Source organism: Acromyrmex echinatior, unplaced genomic scaffold (genome assembly GCF_024713525.1).
Source record: "Acromyrmex echinatior isolate Ae372 unplaced genomic scaffold, ASM2471352v2 Scaffold20, whole genome shotgun sequence".
In the NCBI taxonomy this organism is placed as follows: Eukaryota; Metazoa; Arthropoda; class Insecta; order Hymenoptera; family Formicidae; genus Acromyrmex; species Acromyrmex echinatior.
The window spans coordinates 1,433,302-1,451,708 of NW_028259054.1; the positions used below are offsets into that span (position 1 = coordinate 1,433,302).

Below are 18,407 nucleotides of genomic sequence, written 5' to 3' on the forward strand. Positions count from 1 at the left end.
CTGAGATCTCGGACAGAAAAAGAATTAACGAATTATGTTTAAACACTTCGATCACATAACTGACATGACTAATATGATTGGTTAATTTTTTCTTCATCCAAGATCTTGAATCGATTACCTCCGGATCTACAATAGATTTTTAAAGCTTTAAGCCATAAGGAATGGACGAATCATAATCAATTATTCTCCTCATATTCGACTTTAGTTGGTCAATTTCTTACGGCTTAAGACTTAAAACACCTGTAGATTCGGACTTAGCATCAGTGGATACAAGATTTAGCATTCCAATATAGGCTACGTTCCACATAATGCTCACAACATTTGTGAAATTATTTCATTCTTGTCGTTTATCAAATGTTAAATAAGGATAAATAATGCTCGCGAGTGTTGTGAATGTTTTAACACAATGGGTGTTTTCCATTTGATGACACAAGTAGCCATAAACATCTTTCTTGACATTCAGAGGCCTAGTTTACATCGAGAGTTCGATTCGAGTCGGTATGTAAGAATTCAATCAACTGCAATCGAGCATTCCCTTATCATTCGATTGTAACAGGGGCTCGACTGCAATTGATTGGTTCTTAAATTCTGACAGTTTGAACCCTCGGTGTAAACTAGACTAAAGAGTGACAAAGATAAATGCTTGTGTCGATTTGTGTCATGAAATGAAAAATCACCCAGCCTAAATAAGTCACGGCACGCCAACTGCATTCGTATTCGCATTCGCATTCGCATTTGCGACAGCCAATCGTAAGCGGCAATGGTATTAACAACAGCTTTTGATTGGGTGTCGCGAATGCGAATGCGAATGAGTTTTGTGTGTTGCGACTTATTTATATGGATTTATTTATTTTATTTATTGATGTTTGTTTATAATTCAAATTTCATATGATAATAACCTAGTTTACATCGTGCACTTGATATACGTACTAACTAGTAACTATTAAATTATTTTAATTTTATCAATGTATTGGATCATCTAAAAAATATCCGCGTTTTTTTGTCACTAGATGTGTGTTGATGGTCATATATCTAGTGACAAAGTACCGCGGATACTTTTTAGATGACCCAATATATATATTTAATTAATCATGATATATATTGTCCAATTTAGTACATTATTTTTTAAATACATTGTTAAAATTAAAATAATTTAATAGAAAGTTACTAGTTAGTACGTGTATCAAGTGCACGATGTAAACTAGGCCACTATGATGTGACCGGTGACGTATCTTTTTAGTGGAAAATTATACAGGTTTACAAATTTCAACATTTTAGATTAATATCAGGAGGCTTAAGGTCGATCATAAAATTTGTATATTGTTATAAATATAAAAATGTATCCAAACGAGAATGTAGAGCAAACGAGAATAGATTAAAATGGATTAAAAATTTTTTAATACTTTAAATCCATGAAAATGGATTGAATGGATTGAAATAGATTGGATCCGAGCTGACACTAGTTTAATATTCGAAAAAAAAAACATTCATCTTTAAGGATTACAAATTTTATTCCTAAGATATTTATAATAATTATAAATATCTGAAATTAATTACTTCAAATTGATATTAAAAATCTTGGTAGAATTTGAGAACTTGGGATCTCTGGATTATGAATCTTCTACGTTACCCGCTACATCACTTCTTCAATTAATAAATGTGTTATTCATTCTCTACTTCAATTACAACCAACTAAACTAGTAACGAAATTATATAGACATAATAAAAATATCATCATTTAACAGATATAATAAAGTATAAACAATTTACATTATTATGAGACAACATTGTAAGTATAGGATAATTTAATCTCGCTTGGCCGATGTCGCGCGCCGTGATTAGTCTAATATTGGGGTTTGTTCGACTTCATTTGCGAATGTTTACATCGATCATTCATTTTACTTCTAATCAAAGAGAAACAAATGAACATAGCTCAATTATTTTTACGTTACAATTTTTTTAAACTTAGTTGAATTAAAACGAAAAATTTCCTATTTATATTGGGTCATCTAAAAAGTATCCGCGGTTTTTAGATGACCCAACAATTTTAAATAATTTAAGTAGCATTTATGATCCATTTTTAAATAAAACTTTTTTTATTTAATTAGATTGAAAACTGCATTTCATTTATTTAGAATATTGAATTGAGCAGCATTCACAGTTGCACAGAAATTGCTGATATTATTTTTGAATTTAACTGAATTAAAAAACCTACTTTCACAATTCTGAATTGAGTAGTATTCACGATGCATAGAAAATGCTAATATTATTTTTGGATTGAAAGGCATAGAAATATGCTCTATGCAATTCCTATAAATGAATAAAAATGCATTCAGGATTGAAAAGGCATAGACATTTGCTTTATGCAATTGCTATAAATGAATAAAAATGCATTCAGGATTGAAAAGGATTAATTTTAACATTCATGAATCCGTATTTCTGAAAATCTAAATCCATTTCAATCCATTCTCATTTGCTGGGTATGCAGATAAAAAGCCCATTCTTGAAAAGAAACGTATACGAAAATCTAAGGAAATACTACAGTATACGTTATGTATACTATAGAATTTCCTAGAATAGGTACGTTCGGCATTGCAAATCAGAGGCGTCCATTTGTTCTTTTACCTTGAAAATTGTTCGGCAACTCACATCTTCCTGCTACATGTCATCTCATTTGCGTTCAGTATTAACATTTCTAGAGCCAATCGAACTACTCGATCCGGATTCAAAGACCGAGCACGCAGTCTAAGGAAATGTTACAGTATACGTTACTATAGTATTTCCTAACATTCATATACGTTTCTTTTCAAGAGTAGAATCCCAGAGCTAATGCAGATTTTCGCGCCTAAATCCACCTGTATATTTATAAGGTATCCAACTGATTCGTTAACACGTACATTCATCTCTTTTAATACTTTTATTTTACAAATAAAAAGTCTATAAACGCTTAAACAAATGCTATCAATAGAAATTGATGGAGTACTTTATATATAATATTTAACGAGGAAAGTAAGTTTTTAATTCTTTTCCTCTTTATGAATCTGAAATTACGTATTCGAAAACAAAAAATTTGCTAGTTAATTTTTAGCTTATGTTACACATATAGAATGAAATAAAATCAAACTGTATTATTAATATATTAAAGATTCTAACGAATATAAATCACGTGATATAATTTATAAATTGCTGAAATTTATTTTGCAATGTAGTATTTTCTTTTAAGAAAACATATCTTCTTGCATATGCGTCTGCTACATTCATGTATAACGATTTATTTTTAGTATATATATATATATATATATATTTGGTCATCTAAAAAATATCCGCGGTTTTTTGTCACTAGATGGTGTTGATGGTCATATATCTAGTGACAAAAAACCGCGGATACTTTTTAGATGACCCAATATATAAGAATAATCAGTTTCTATTAAAGCAAAAAACATTTTCAATTAATAGGGTATTTTTTATTTATTCATAAAAATAAACAATTTCATTTCATAATTTAACCTTAAAGGACAATTTTACAGCTCTGTAGCGTTCGGAATTAATTCTTGACACTCGGATTGCTCGAAGATCACGTGATCAAGTTCGCCATCTGCTAGCTCGCATTTCAGATTTACATTGCCGAATGCACCTAATATCGTATCAAAAATAAAGGCCAAGGAGTGCATTCCGTTTTACACATGATGCGCATGATGCATCATTTATCCTTATTCATCGAATGTTAAATAAGAGGTTTGTCGCATGTTCCAACATGCTCCAACATGTTCCTGACATAGTTTCTACTCTAATGAGAACATTGGAGTGAGTAGGAGATATGATAGGAGCATAATTGGAGCATGTTCGAGCTAGGGATCCTCTAGTAAGGGATGAGACAACGCGTGTACAAGCTGCGGATTGGTCGCCGCCATTAGAGAGACTCTTCCGTGCTTCGAAAAGTTGCTTTGTCTGAAAATATCCCACGATATCATTTGAGTTCAAATTTTATGAAACGAATGTATAAAAGTAAGTATTATATATTAAAAAGAAGACGTTAATACTGATCTTATGACAATTCGTAGTTTGTATAATCCAAGTAAAAAATGCTTATTAGAAATATTTATTTATATTTATCATAAATATTATATAAAATATTTCTATATTTTAATAATATGTCGGATAAAGCTTTATATTAAATATGTATAAAATATCTATATAACATTTCAAAAAATGAATATTAATAAATATTTATCATAAATATTATGTGCTGCCTGGATTATAAGACTCAGGCTTATTTGCCCGCTAAGCAGTCTTCTCTCTCGCTTATAGTAGTACTTGTTCTGTTCGTTTAAACATTCCGTGCTGCGAGTCTTGGTTTTTATTATTTATTTATTTTTATACATACGAGGGGTATCCAGAAAATAAGTTCCGTTTGTATTATACGTTTAGTAAAGTCGATGTATGAGCGAGCTGGCAACACAGCATTGAAGAGGGGAAGCTACCGAATAGAATGAGCGGTGTTCGGCGTCAGTAGCTCGTGAAACACGGTCAGGAGAGGTTATCAAAATGGAGTCCTCCACTTCGCGTCCCGCCACCTCCATTCCGATTCCTTCTCGAGTTGTTTTGCGCGGCATCATTCAGTTTCTTTTTGCTCAAGATTTTAAATCCCTTTGGTGTGTCCCTTCTTCACGACAATGCTCGGCCGCACGTCGCTGCTTCAACAACTGCACTTTTGAATCAGTTTAGTTGGGATGTTTTGACCCACCCACCGTATAGCCCGGATCTAGCACCATCGGACTACCATCTTTTTACGAAACTGAAGGAGTCCTTGGCCGGAAAACGCTTCCAAAGCGACGAGGAAGTTCAGACAGCTGTAACTAACTGGACTAAAGAACTGGCGGGAAGTTTCTATGCAGAAGGGATTTCGAAGCTTGTTTCCAGATATACAAAATGTATTGAGATTGACGGGAATTATGTAGAAAAAGACTAGAAGTTGTCAAGTATTATCCATGTAAATTTTAGATTTTTTCAATAAAAACTTTATTTGTAAAAAAAAAAACGGAACTTATTTTCTGGATACCCCTCGTATTATACTCAACGTAATTTTTTCAGGAACATTTTAATGATGATATGTGAGAAAATGAAAAAATATTTGGAAAAAACAGAAATTAAAACCAAATGCTGTACCAATTTTATTAAAAAATTGCATATGGAAATGTTACAAGATAGTAAATTTAATCTATTATTTTAGTTATTAAACAGTTTTAATAGCATATATATTGACAGCTTTGCATAATAGGATTTAACGTAAGAGTTTATATTGCATCTAACTATTCTATCGTTAATCTAAAAAAAAAAAGTAAAAGTAGCAAGCTTCCTCCTGAAGTAAATACAAACTTAACATGTCGGTTTAAAAAGTTTATGAATGAGTGGCACTCATTTCGATTGATCATCAGTCAGCACTTGAACAATGGAAAAACTTTAGGCATAGCTGTGAATGACTATGACATGGTCAATGGGATGCATCGTCTACAAATAGTAGATATTTTTTCATAATAGTTTGCATATGTATGCATCTATTTTTTTAGGTACTACAAAAACCAAAAATACATTTAATAGACAATATTTTAAAAAGAGAATAATGTTACATTAAAAAAGCTATCGGAAAAAAATATCGATTGAGCAAGCAAGTGATTGAAATAAATGACGTAGAAGTCATAAATATGATAATAAAAGAAAATGACATTGTGGCAGCTAATTCATCTCATAATGACGTTGCGATGGCTGATTCATCTCTTGATAATGACGTTGTGATGGCTGATTCATCTCTTAATAATGACATTGTGGTGGTTGATTTATCTCATGACAATAACGTGGTGACTGATTTATCTCATGACAATAATGTGCTAGTTGATTCATCTCATGACAATATAAAAAAATCCAAATATAACAATAATAGATCAAGCTAAGAAAAGTTTAGAAAGAATTCAACAATTAAAGAGACAATTATACAAGAAAAATAGAATCATAAAGCAGATGAAGACAAAACACAAAAAATCTAATAAAGAAATGAGAATAAGACTACAACGACTTCAAAACAAAGTATGTAAAACGAATAATCTTACAAAAGTTGTATCTAAAATGTGTAATAATAATCAAGTAAAATTTTTAATAAACAGAAGTAACAAAGTAGCTAAATGGTGCAATGATATTTTAATAAAATCATTCAAACTGAAATTTACATGTGACACTTCAGGTTATACAGAACTTTTAAAAGTATTACCTTCTCTTCGAACGTTAACCAGAAAACTGGAAAATTTAAAATTTAGAAGTGATTTAATTAATGAAATTTTTTTTGCATATTAAAGTGTCACAATTCGAAAATGAAACAGACAAAGACTGTATATTAGTATTAGAGATGAGTATTACTTCTGGAAAAGTATATGATAATTCTACAAAAGAAATGCTAAATCATGTAAGTTTATCTAATCATAGTGGCGAGGCTAATCAAGTATTAGTTTTTTTAATAGCAGGTTTATGTAGTCGATGAAAACAGAGCATACTATTTAACAAATAAAAAAACGTGCGGAAAAGCATATAAACCAATTATAGTCGATATTATTAAAAGGTGCGAAGAAATAGGTTTACGAGTTCATTCAATAACATCCGATACGGGCGCATCGAATCAGAGTATGTGGAGTTCATTCAATACTGCAGTGAATAGATTTATAGTACGTAATTCATGTAAATATCTTTGCGATGAAAATCAAAGATTATGGTTCTTTGGTACTCCATGCTTTTAAAAATATTAAAAGTGATTTCTTGACGAATAAAATTATTAGAATTCCTGATATTTTTGTAAAAAAATTCAATTTGCCAAACAATATTGTTAAGCCTTTATAATAATGATTGCACATCATCCAGCGTTTGGATTACGGAAAAAAAAATTGAACGCTACGAAAATGCAATAGCACATCTAAAAGATATACAATTGTTTTCCTTGATAAGCATTTCCTTGATAAGTAAACAAAATCAATGGAAGTCATTTCAGACATCCATCGTGATATCGACTTCGTCATTTCTCGAAATATATATTGGAATATTTATTAAATGAACGAAATTTTAAGTTCATTTTGGATCGAGATTTATTCAAGATTGTCTGGAAAATGTGTTTAGTATAGTTAGATCAAAAAACAAAATACCAAATTGTTTACAATTTAAAAATAATAAAACTTATTAGTATTTCCCAATATTTAAAGAATGTTTCTTCTGGAAATTATAACGAAGATAACAGAACATTTTTATCAGAATTTCTAGACATTTTACAAAATAAAAAAAGTAATACAAATAAACAGAATGACAGTACGAATAAATATCAAAAATTTAAATATATCATACACTAACATTGTGTTAAACAATATTGAATGTAATAGATTTTTTTTGTGATAATATTTAATTTGAACAAGGAAACGCAATTTTGTGATAATGTTTTGTATAATATTTTGAAGGAGAATTAAATAATCACTTTAGTTGGAAGAGAAAATGTTTTTGAATGAATTGTGATATAATAATTTCATTTAAGAGGAATTTAAACTATTTGAATTTGGAAGAAAGTTCCTTCAATAAGATATACGTATACTTAGATTTCATTTCATAAAAATTAAAGATAGTAGATTTGGATTAAGTAAATAATAAAAATAGTATCACTTGGGTTTTATTTTTGATTTTGATATTAGAATTTAACTTGGCGCCACAGTTGTTGATATCAATTCTTTTATACAAATGATACATATCATTAGATTAATATTCATTATTTATTTAATTTGGCATGGTAAAGAAATGGAATTTAACTTTGCGCTATTAATTGGATTGGATACTTAGTATTATATACAAAGAGCCGGTTTCATCAACTCGATTAAGCCGAATCGGTGATTAACTGTCAACCATAAGTGATCAATTCTACTAAACAGCAAACACAAACACAACTAGTCAGTTCCACGGCCAATTAAGTAATTATTTATTTAAGTCACAAATAAAAAAAAAGTCACCACAAATAAAAAAAAAGTCACCAAATTTAAGTCACATTAGCATATTAAATGAAGAAACTATGTATGTATGCTGTAAAAAGTGGTGCAATTGGAGAATTAAATGTACAGGATTATCAGTATAAAATTATTTTTGTGAATTTAATTGCAAATGTAAATATGACATGTAAACAAATAATTAATAAGTAATTTACCGAATGTTAGCGTAACTATTAAAGATATAACACTAACTTTCGGAAATATAAAAGTAAATTAGTGTTACTTGAAAAATATATTTTGTAACTATATTCGTGTTACGTCTAATGTTGTTGAGATTTTTCTCCGTTTTTGAGTCAATGTATTTAAATAATTTACTCGGGGACCGGAGATTAAGTTGTGCGGTTAAGGATGCGGTTCACTGCGGGAAATACTGGATAATTTAAAGAAAGGGTAATCTTGAATCCGGTGCCAAAAAGATCGCGAAGTTTATAGGCGAATCTACGTGGATCGGACTTTGGAATGGTTTTGTAATTAGGAAACATGAGGTTGACCTCTAATTTACTTAGAGTGTAGGCAGGTTCGCGGGGAGTCTTGGTCTAGCAATTGCGCAAGTTTTTGGAAATAGGGGAAAGGATTGAAATAAGGATGATTTGAAATAAGGGCCGATTTAATTTGGAACCTCAATCTCTTTTCTCTTTGTCTTCGTCCGCCTTTGGTAGGCATGGAGGTAATGCAAAAAAAAAAAATTATAATGTTCCGGAGAACCGGGAGCCACGTAAACAGGAGCCACGCTATTGGCAGCGACAGTCGTAACAATCCCTCAGATATTCATATATGTATATGTACTTGTATGTAATAGATTTAGAGATTAGAAATTTAGAGGTTCCGTCGATAGATTCGATTTAATATTATCGTTTATTAAAAAAAGGTAAATGCTATAAGTAAGACAAAAGTGAGATTCTGATGAAGCACAAGGATAGTTCTCACCTTAGTATAACTAACCGACTGACTGACTGGCTGGGTGACTGATGAATTGATCGAGGATAGGAAAAGAAGTGCAGTGCAGTGAGATTCTGTCTTTGACAGCTCCTTTTATATTCTGAAAATGAGTGTGGGAGTGTCCTTTCAGAACCAATCGACACTCCTCAAAATTTGGTAGAACCTATACTCGCGCTTTCCTTGAGATAAGGCAGCAAGGCTCCGCGTAAGCCCTATTCCCCACTCTACAAGTTTATTCTTAATAAGTTGAGTTTTAACCATTTGTTGTAATAAAAATTCGGTTTTCCTTAATATCCTTTATGCGAGGCGAATTCACTACATTCATATGTTTAAAATTAATTTAATTTTATTAGAAAAAGAAAAAGGGGAAAAAAATATTCGTTCTCGCATTCAGGAAGATTTCTATTTTACTGCTAATCGTTGAACTTAATTACTTAATCGTTAAATGCTAATATAATATACATTATTATTAATGTTAATGTACGCTTTTATATTTGTTATTTTATAGGAGGGCTTCTTTGAGAAAGATCGTGTGATATTCTTAGACATTCTTTCTAGAATAATCTGTAGATAATTTTTATGATAAAAGTACATAACATGATCTATCTGTTAGTTTGAATGTTTAAATAAAGGAACTGAATATACCCTCTTATAAAAGAGAAACGGAATTTCCGGTTTCGAAATAAAGATAAAATAGGGAAATCTAGCGATAAAAGTAAAGTATAAATTGTATATCTATGAAGAATATCTATAAAGAATAAGAGGATTTTATCGGTATGTAACCGATAGTTACATTAACATTTGGCAAATTATTCATTATTTGTTTACATATATCATATTTGCATCTGCAATTAAATTCACAAAAACAATTTTGTATTGATAATTCTGTACATTTAATTGTCTAATTGGACACTTTTTACAGCATGTTACATAAAGAAACATAGCTAATGTGACTTAAATTTATTAATCAGATATGCACTCCATACTCAAACATGATTTTTTAATAATAAACCGAAAAAAATAAAAGAAGAATAAAATTGAGAAGAAACAAGAAACTAAAAATTTTATGGTTATAATTACTTTGCGAAACATTTGGTTAAGTTATTTGTTTATATTTCGTCGAGCTACCTTAGATTTAAAAAAAACAGGTTTCCACGTCAATTTATTGCTGAGAAAATGTAAATTTAGCAAATTTTAATGCACGAAATCAAATACGTGCGAATCGCCGCGGATTGATGAGCGGACTGATCTTCCACATCCGACTGCGCGCTGGCTTCCCTCCAGGGTTGTTTTGTTTAAAACTTTTTTTTTTAACAAATGTTTAAAACATGTTTCTATTTATTATTATTTAAAATATGTTTTAAACATCAGATTAAATTAAATATGCTTTTTTTTTAAAACAATTTAAAATAAATGTTTAAAACATTATTTTTTTTAATACTATTTAGTAAAGAAGAAAGTGATACTCCAGTTACATTTTACACGATAACTTGGTTTACTTGGTTAATAATGAATATTTAAGTTTAAAACTTGACAATTACATTCATTAAAATGTTGTTGAATCGATTCTGGATTCAAAATTACGAAATATTTATTATTTAGGACATTATTAATAAAAATGTGATAACATTGCATAATGGCGAATCGAAGAGAAATATGGATGACAATGTGGCCTTCCATAAAAATAGTCTTAAAAAGTTTTGTTTAGAAAACAATAGTTTGGTTATAAAATTAACAAAATAGTAGAGTGTATTGAAGAATATATGCAAGTATACAAATATATATACATACACATGTATACATATAACTTTATGTATACAGGGTATTTGGAAAATAATGATAAATCTTTCGCATAGGAGCAGAATGGACTAAACTGAGAAGAAAAATCCTCTATCACTTTGTAATTTTCGCAATAATTAACAAGATATTAATTGCTAAAATTTGTCGAAAATTGATCTTTAATAATTTTTTACTCGAATACTATCAATTTTACAAAAAACTGCAAGACAATAATTGTTAACTTTCTTTTTATAGAGCTCTAAGAATTTTTCTTTAGAATTTTTTCAGAATGTTTTAATATCGTATTTTCTTATATTGGTAAAAATGAGAAAATGCAATGCAATTTATTAAAAAAATGATAAAAAAATTCTGAAAAAATTCGTAGAGTTTTATGAAAAGAAAATAAACAATTTTTGTCTTTTGCAGTTTTTCTGTAAAGTTGATAGTATTTGAATAAAAATTATTGAAGACCAGTTTTTGTCAATTTTTAGCAATTAATATCTTGTTAACTATTATGAAAATTGCAAAATGGTAGAATACTTTCCTTCTTAGTTCAATTCATTCTGCCTCTATGTGAAATTTATCATTATTTTCCAAACACTCTGTATGTAAGCAGCTCAGCAGCCTATAAAAATCTATAATAATGTAAATTATAGATTAATATTAGAACTATAATTAATTCAAGAATAATTATTTTGAAATAAAAATCTCAAAAAAAAGCTGTAAATAATCAATACGCATAAGACCACATTAGCAAAATGTCATGTTATTATTTAAATTTTCATAACTTAAAATATGTACAGTCAAATAAAATGTTAAATAGCAAACAACATATTCAAATATACATATATTTATGTTATAATACGCTCAAATTTAAGAAAAATGAGGAAGTATAATTAAATCCTAAAATGTACCTCAGAAACGTTTCAAAATACTTGAAAGTAAAAATGCGTTATAATAAAATATAATAAATATTATATATGTTTAAAAGATGTTTTTTTTGTTTTAAACATGATTTTTTTCTAAAGCTGTTACATATAAAACATTTTAAAATCCGAAGCGCCACTATAGTCTGAGTATTGAGATGTTGAACTAATATATTAGGTGTAGTAAAAAGAAATCCATTATTTTTCCAATAGATGGCTTTAGTAATCTGTATCACGCGTAGACGAGATACAAATTACTAAAGCTGTCTATTGGAAAAATAATAGATTTCTTTTTACTACACCTAATATATAATATATTTTCAAACAAATGAATTAATTTCAGAAATGATAATTACGTGCCGATATGGTTGTCGGCATTAAACGCAATTGATCTGAAATATTAATAATCCCCCCAAATTTCCCAAATTAATCTTAAAAAACTGTAATAAACTTATTGCAAAAAATATTGCCTCGGCTGGGAGTCGAACCTGGATCTCTTGCATTCCGTGCGAGCGTCCTGAGCCTTTAGACTTAGCAAGCCGAGACCTTAGCAATAATTCTTCGTAATAACCAATATGTATAGAAAGTAACGCATTTTTTTACATTTTGTATTTCAAATACCTACATTTTTTTACACCGATTTTTTTTCATACAATCAATATCTTTCGTTTTATAAGCGAAAAACATGTTTTTTGCAATTATTCGATTCTTTTTCACATATTTTCTTCACAAGTCTCGAGTTTCGAACATATGCATTTCTTTTCTGATGGACTTTCGTGAAAAGAAATGCTGATTTATAATTTTTTTCTGGTAAAATTCTACTTCTATTGAACTATTCTTGCTACTCGAGTTTATGAAGGGGAAGTATACTATATTGAAAATTGAATACAAGACTGAGATATACTATATTGAATATGTTTATACATACGTATGTTCATACGTACGTTTATACATATATATGTTCAAACATACGTTTATACATACATATTACGTACGTTCATAAATACATTTATACGTACATATGTTCATTTATACGTTTATACATAAGTACGTTTGTACGTACGTGATTTATACGTATGTATAAATGTACATTTGAACGTACGTACGTATAAACGTACATATGAACGTTTGTACGTATATATAAACGTATGTATGAACGTACCATACATACGTATATTCAATATTGCGTATTTATTACGGAGCGCTAAATCTCTTATGGTCGCAAACTCGCGCATCTGCGTCGTCTCTCAGTCTTCCCGCGCTATTGTATGCTACTGATTTATTACTTGTCCATTACTATTGTATTCAATCTTGTATTCAATTTTCAATATTAATGTGGCTTAAATTTATGCTACGTCATGTTACGTTTTTTTTATTCTATAATCCAACTTTCGTACTATATTGTAAATTTATGTTTTATGATCGCTTTAACGCTTTTTACACTGTAATTCTTTACTCTCATTTTCTGGTAGGAATTAGAACAGCAAACTTTGCTAGTGCCTCACCATTTTGTACAATTAATTTTTTCTCGTTCAATTCTATAGTCGTCATATTTTTTGTTATTTTGTAAATAATGCAAACAAATAAATTAAATTAAAAATTAAATTAAATTAAATATGTACATTAAGTACGTATATATGAATTTGTTTAACATTACCGATCAAAAGTTAAATAATTAATATTAATAACAATTGAGCAATCCATTACGAACATCTGGACTTTTATCGGGTCACTTTCAATACAAATACAGACAAATTATGATGTTACAAACTATAAGATATGAATCCGGCAATGATTGTATGTCATTTTGTTTATTTGATTCTTGCAATTGCTTTGTCACGTGGATCTTTGAAATCTTTCTGATTGTAGAACTTGTTACAACGCGTTATATATAATGCAAAATTGTCATAACTTGGTACATGTCTGTACATGAAGCCGTCAACTGTATTTTTTATGTTTGAACTGAAAAATTGCGTGGAGCACGTATACTTTGAACTGTGTCAATATGTAAATGGTTTGAGTGAAGAAATTAAATAATTTTTTACGGCAAAAGTTGTATTATCAGTAAATTCAGTGTTGTAAGTACTTTTCACAAAATTTATGATAAAGCTTTTATTATATTGGGTCATCTAAAAAGTATCCGCAATTTTTTGTCACTAGATGTGTGTTGATGGTCATATATCTAGTGACAAAGTACCGCGGATACTTTTTAGATGACTCAATAGAATGTGAATAGTTCGCTTTAAATAATATTGAAAGCTAACAACTGGTGAGTGAACATTGTTTTTCAAGGGGACAAATATGAACACAAAATTATAATATAACATTTTATAATACTATTAATACTATTATAGTTCACTATAATATACTATTATACTATTATAGTTAATACTATTAATATATACAATATAATTATAATAAACGTTTATAACTCAAAATTTAATAAAAAGAAGAGTACAAAACCACAGCACAAGATATTCTTTGTGATATTTAATATATAATTAGATTAATAAATAATTTAGACAGTTCGGCCACAATCCAGCCATCTTCAGTAAAATTACAAATATCCATAAAACACAGAATTTACATAAATATAACATCAAATTCAATAGTCAAAAATATAAATATATATAAACGCATTCTTTTCTCTTGTAAGAGTACATCGTGATTGCAGCGCCAATTATCATATTGCAAATTATGTAGAACAAGAATTTCCAGATTCTAATTTAAAAAATTATATTGTCGTTAATATCTTCTAGTCAATTTGATAAGGATTACCAATTCGTTATCTGTTTTACAGACAAAATGATGAATCTTAAGCTAACTTTCCTGACGCAGATGGAAATTCGTCGTGACATTGTGTATTATTAATTGTCCCTATCTTCATATGTGTCCGCTATTTATATGTGTGTCAAAAGTTTAGATTATTCTAGAATTATTTTTAAGTGAGAGAGATCTTTTTTTAGAAAAGGCAGATAAACATCGGGCTAAACCTTCAATGTCACTTTGTTTATTGATTGATATTACTTATTTGGCTTTTTATATATATCATCTCAGAAATTCTTCTTTTTACTAATGATTGTTCTGTGTCTAAAATTACTCGCTGTTACTCGCTACATACTTCATATCTTGATGAGGAGATATGTATTGACATTGATAGCGTATAAGTTTTTGGACATCGAGATCGTCGTGGAACCTACATCTCATGTAGAAATTGCGATTAGCGATAATCGAGGCAACTGTATAATCCTTCCTCATGCTACGTGGAAGGCATCCATCGAGAGACGTGCAGATATTGATTAATACAGTCAACTGTCCTATCATCATCATCATCACTGATTCAAGATCTGAATGTAGAACTTATTAAAATATGTGATACGAAAAACAAGACAAATAAAATTGTCATTGCATGATACATGATTGTACATGAAACCAATAATCGTACTTTTCTTATTTGAGCTCGAGCAATGTGTCGAATATGCGTACTATAAACTAAGTCAATATACGCACGGTATTAGTGAAAAATTCAAATATTTTGTATCATTTTTAAGACAAAATTGTATTACTAGCAAATGCGATGCTGCAAAACTTTGCACAAAATTTATGATAATAATTCTATTATAAAATGTGAACTAGTGGTCTATAGTTTAAATTATATTATACATGCTGCATTAAATATTAGATAAATAAATCTATATTAAAAAATGTACATATTTCTTTGAAAATTTATCTTTTCCTTAATCTCTTCATCATTTCTTCTTCATGATAATAAATTATTTAATAAGAAAGCGCGTCCGGATAATCGACTTATTATATCATTAAAATATTAAAATTGCTCGTATCATTCTATTGTAAAATCGCATCATAAAATGAATACCACATTTTTTAAAATAAAATCGCGTGCGAGAGAATATATATCAACAATTTGTGACTACTATACATCAAAATTGTATTAACAGTCAATATGATATCAAAAGATTACGTGAAGTTTATGATGAAACTTCAATCATGGAGTGTGAATTAGTAATATGCGCTTCAGATGAAATTATATACACTGCGTTACATTTAAAATAAGAAATAAATTAATGTTTTATAAAAATGTATGATATGACATTTAAATATATTACTGAATTTTTAAAATTATTTTCAGTCTCCTTTTTCCCTGTCTCTATTCGGCAGTTTAGAATTATATATGATAAAAAACTTATTTGAGGAAAAATACAATTTTTCCTCAAATAAGTAATTATTAAAATAAAAATTGAATAATAAGAAATTATAATTCTAATCTCTATTTTTTTCTGAGTTTTTTTCACAATCCTAAAATATTTTTGTTGCTCCCTTTTATGACATCATCTGCTTGTCACGTAATTTTGAAATGAGTTTTATAAACAGTAAGTTTTTATTTTATAAATTTTTTAAATATCTTTTCTCTACAGTTTATTTATCTGTTTTCCTTTTTTCTCTGTTATATATATATATATATATATATATATATATATATATAAAGGTATATATACATATATATATATGTATATATATATATAGTATATATACCTATATATATATATATATATAAAGGTATATATACATATATATATATGTATATATATATATATAGTATATATAAAATATTTTCTTCTGCAGAGCATCTTCTTGTAATAAACTCCGTCATACATCTTGTATATTGGGAAGAAGATTTACGCTGATTCTTACAGCTTACAAATACCTAGATGCCGGAATCATCGTGGGACATATGTCTTTTGTGAAAATTGCAATTGGCGACAACTAAGGTAACAACATAATCTTGCCTCGTGACAGGTTTTCATCGAAAGACTTCTTGGATATTGAGCGATCTAAGATCTAATAGAAATCATAAAAATGCGTGTGAATGTGGTCAAATTAACATTGCGCGAAACATGTCTGTATATGAAGCCATCAACCGTGCTCTTCATGTTCGAACTCAAACATTGCGTTGAGAACGTATACTTTGAGCTGTGCCAGTATATGCGTATCGTCAATGAAAAATTTAAATATTTTGTAACACTTTTAAGTGAAAAAATTACATCGATAAATGTGATGCTGTAGATATTTTGCGCAAAATTTATAATAAAAAATCAAATATAGAGTATGAGTTAATAGTTTATGCTTTAGATAATAATGTAAACAGTGAAAAGTAAATGTACATTTTATTACTAATCGGAAGCAGATGCTTAAAATTCGATTTAAAATTAATTAAATTAAAATAATTAAATTAAGTTTCTGCTTATAAATATTGTAAGAACTATATAATAAGAAAGAACTATATATTGTAAAATTACGTTATATATAAAAGTAAACGCATATTTAAATTATATATCTGGATGTATTATTTTTTCCTTTCTTATTATTGTAGTGCTATCATATTACGTGCCAGTATCTTTACGCTCAACGGTACTGTGATAGACTGTCACAACCATATTAAGCGTTCTCTCTATTTAAATCATTAAATAAAAACGTATGATAAAATATTTTTGCGTGCGAGAAGAAGATACAACAAGAGCGACAACGCGGCGGGTAAAATGACGAAATATAAGAGGAAGAGAGATGGTACGTATATGCGGATGGTAAGTGTATGCCTTTGTTACCGATGCATTTTTGGGGAGGGTGGCGATGACGGGCGGCGGAAGCGACGGCAGGTAACGAAAAAAATACGAAACGCATAGCGGAATATCATGTTTACATAATCACTCGACCGGGGTTCTTTGTTTACGTAAACATCGATAGCGCCGGGACCTTCCCCACGCCTTCCTCTCCTTCTCCGCGTCACGAATATCCTCGCGTCTACGAGTACCCCCTCAGAAGATCTGAGTTAGAATCGCCATAGTATTACTACTCATTTGTATTTCGCACTTCGAAATCGCATACGAATCCTTGAGAATTGTAATTTCCGCGTCATCTTTGGCGAAATAAAATTTGTTCTTCGATTCGTTCACGTATCGTGTGGTAAGTCTCAAAAATTGTCAGGCCGAGCTCGTAATCGCCGTCACTCAAATCTATGGCGGGAAAGTATTGGGTCATCTAAAAAGTATCCGCAATTTTTTGTCACTAGATGTATTGACCATCAACACCATCTAGTGACAAAAAATCGCGGATACTTTTTAGATGACCCAATAGTTTGTCGCGAGAACGGTGCTCTTCCCGCTCAGCGCAAGCGTCAACGACGTGACAGAAAAAACGTTCGACCGATATTGAGATTTCACGATAAATAAATAAATTTCTTATCAAGTTTTTTTCAATTCACGCGCGTCGACCGTTTGTAGAAACCATATCTGTCCGCAGAAGCTCTGATCGTACGTCTGATACGACGTGTGATTGTACTTTAGCGTCGTAATACCGTTCTTGATATTCCTTGGGCAATCGAAGATTGCCAAAACTATCAAAGTACACGACGCAGCTGTTCCTTCTCGCGTACGCTACCCAGTTAGTATCAGATCCCGTCGCATCGTCCAGATTCACGATACCGCTTTCATTTTGGCACGTGTCGCTCGTCGATAACGCGTTATGCATGAAAATACTTCTCAAATATGATACACGCATACGTCTCATGAGCTTGATTAATTACACGTTGGTAGTTACGCCCGAAGGCATTTTTATCGTCACTTTGACGTTTTTTTTTCTTCGTTGCTACACGCTGTCCACGTTTGTACGGATAAAGATACAG

At 29.8% G+C, this 18,407-nt stretch overlaps 1 protein-coding gene and 1 pseudogene across 1 annotated transcript in view; one reads left to right on the top strand and one right to left on the bottom strand.

Annotated features, from left to right (window-relative positions):
* Positions 1–406: 406 nt before the first annotated feature.
* Positions 407–16,884, top strand: LOC147906604 (uncharacterized; annotated as a pseudogene).
* Positions 3,463–18,407, bottom strand: part of LOC147906605 (uncharacterized) — an 83,024-nt gene continuing 68,079 nt past the window's right edge. Inside the window, exon 2 of the transcript XR_015548350.1 lies at positions 3,463–3,948. The gene's annotated coding sequence lies outside the window, so the exon portion shown is untranslated. The remainder of the gene's footprint in view (positions 3,949–18,407) is intronic.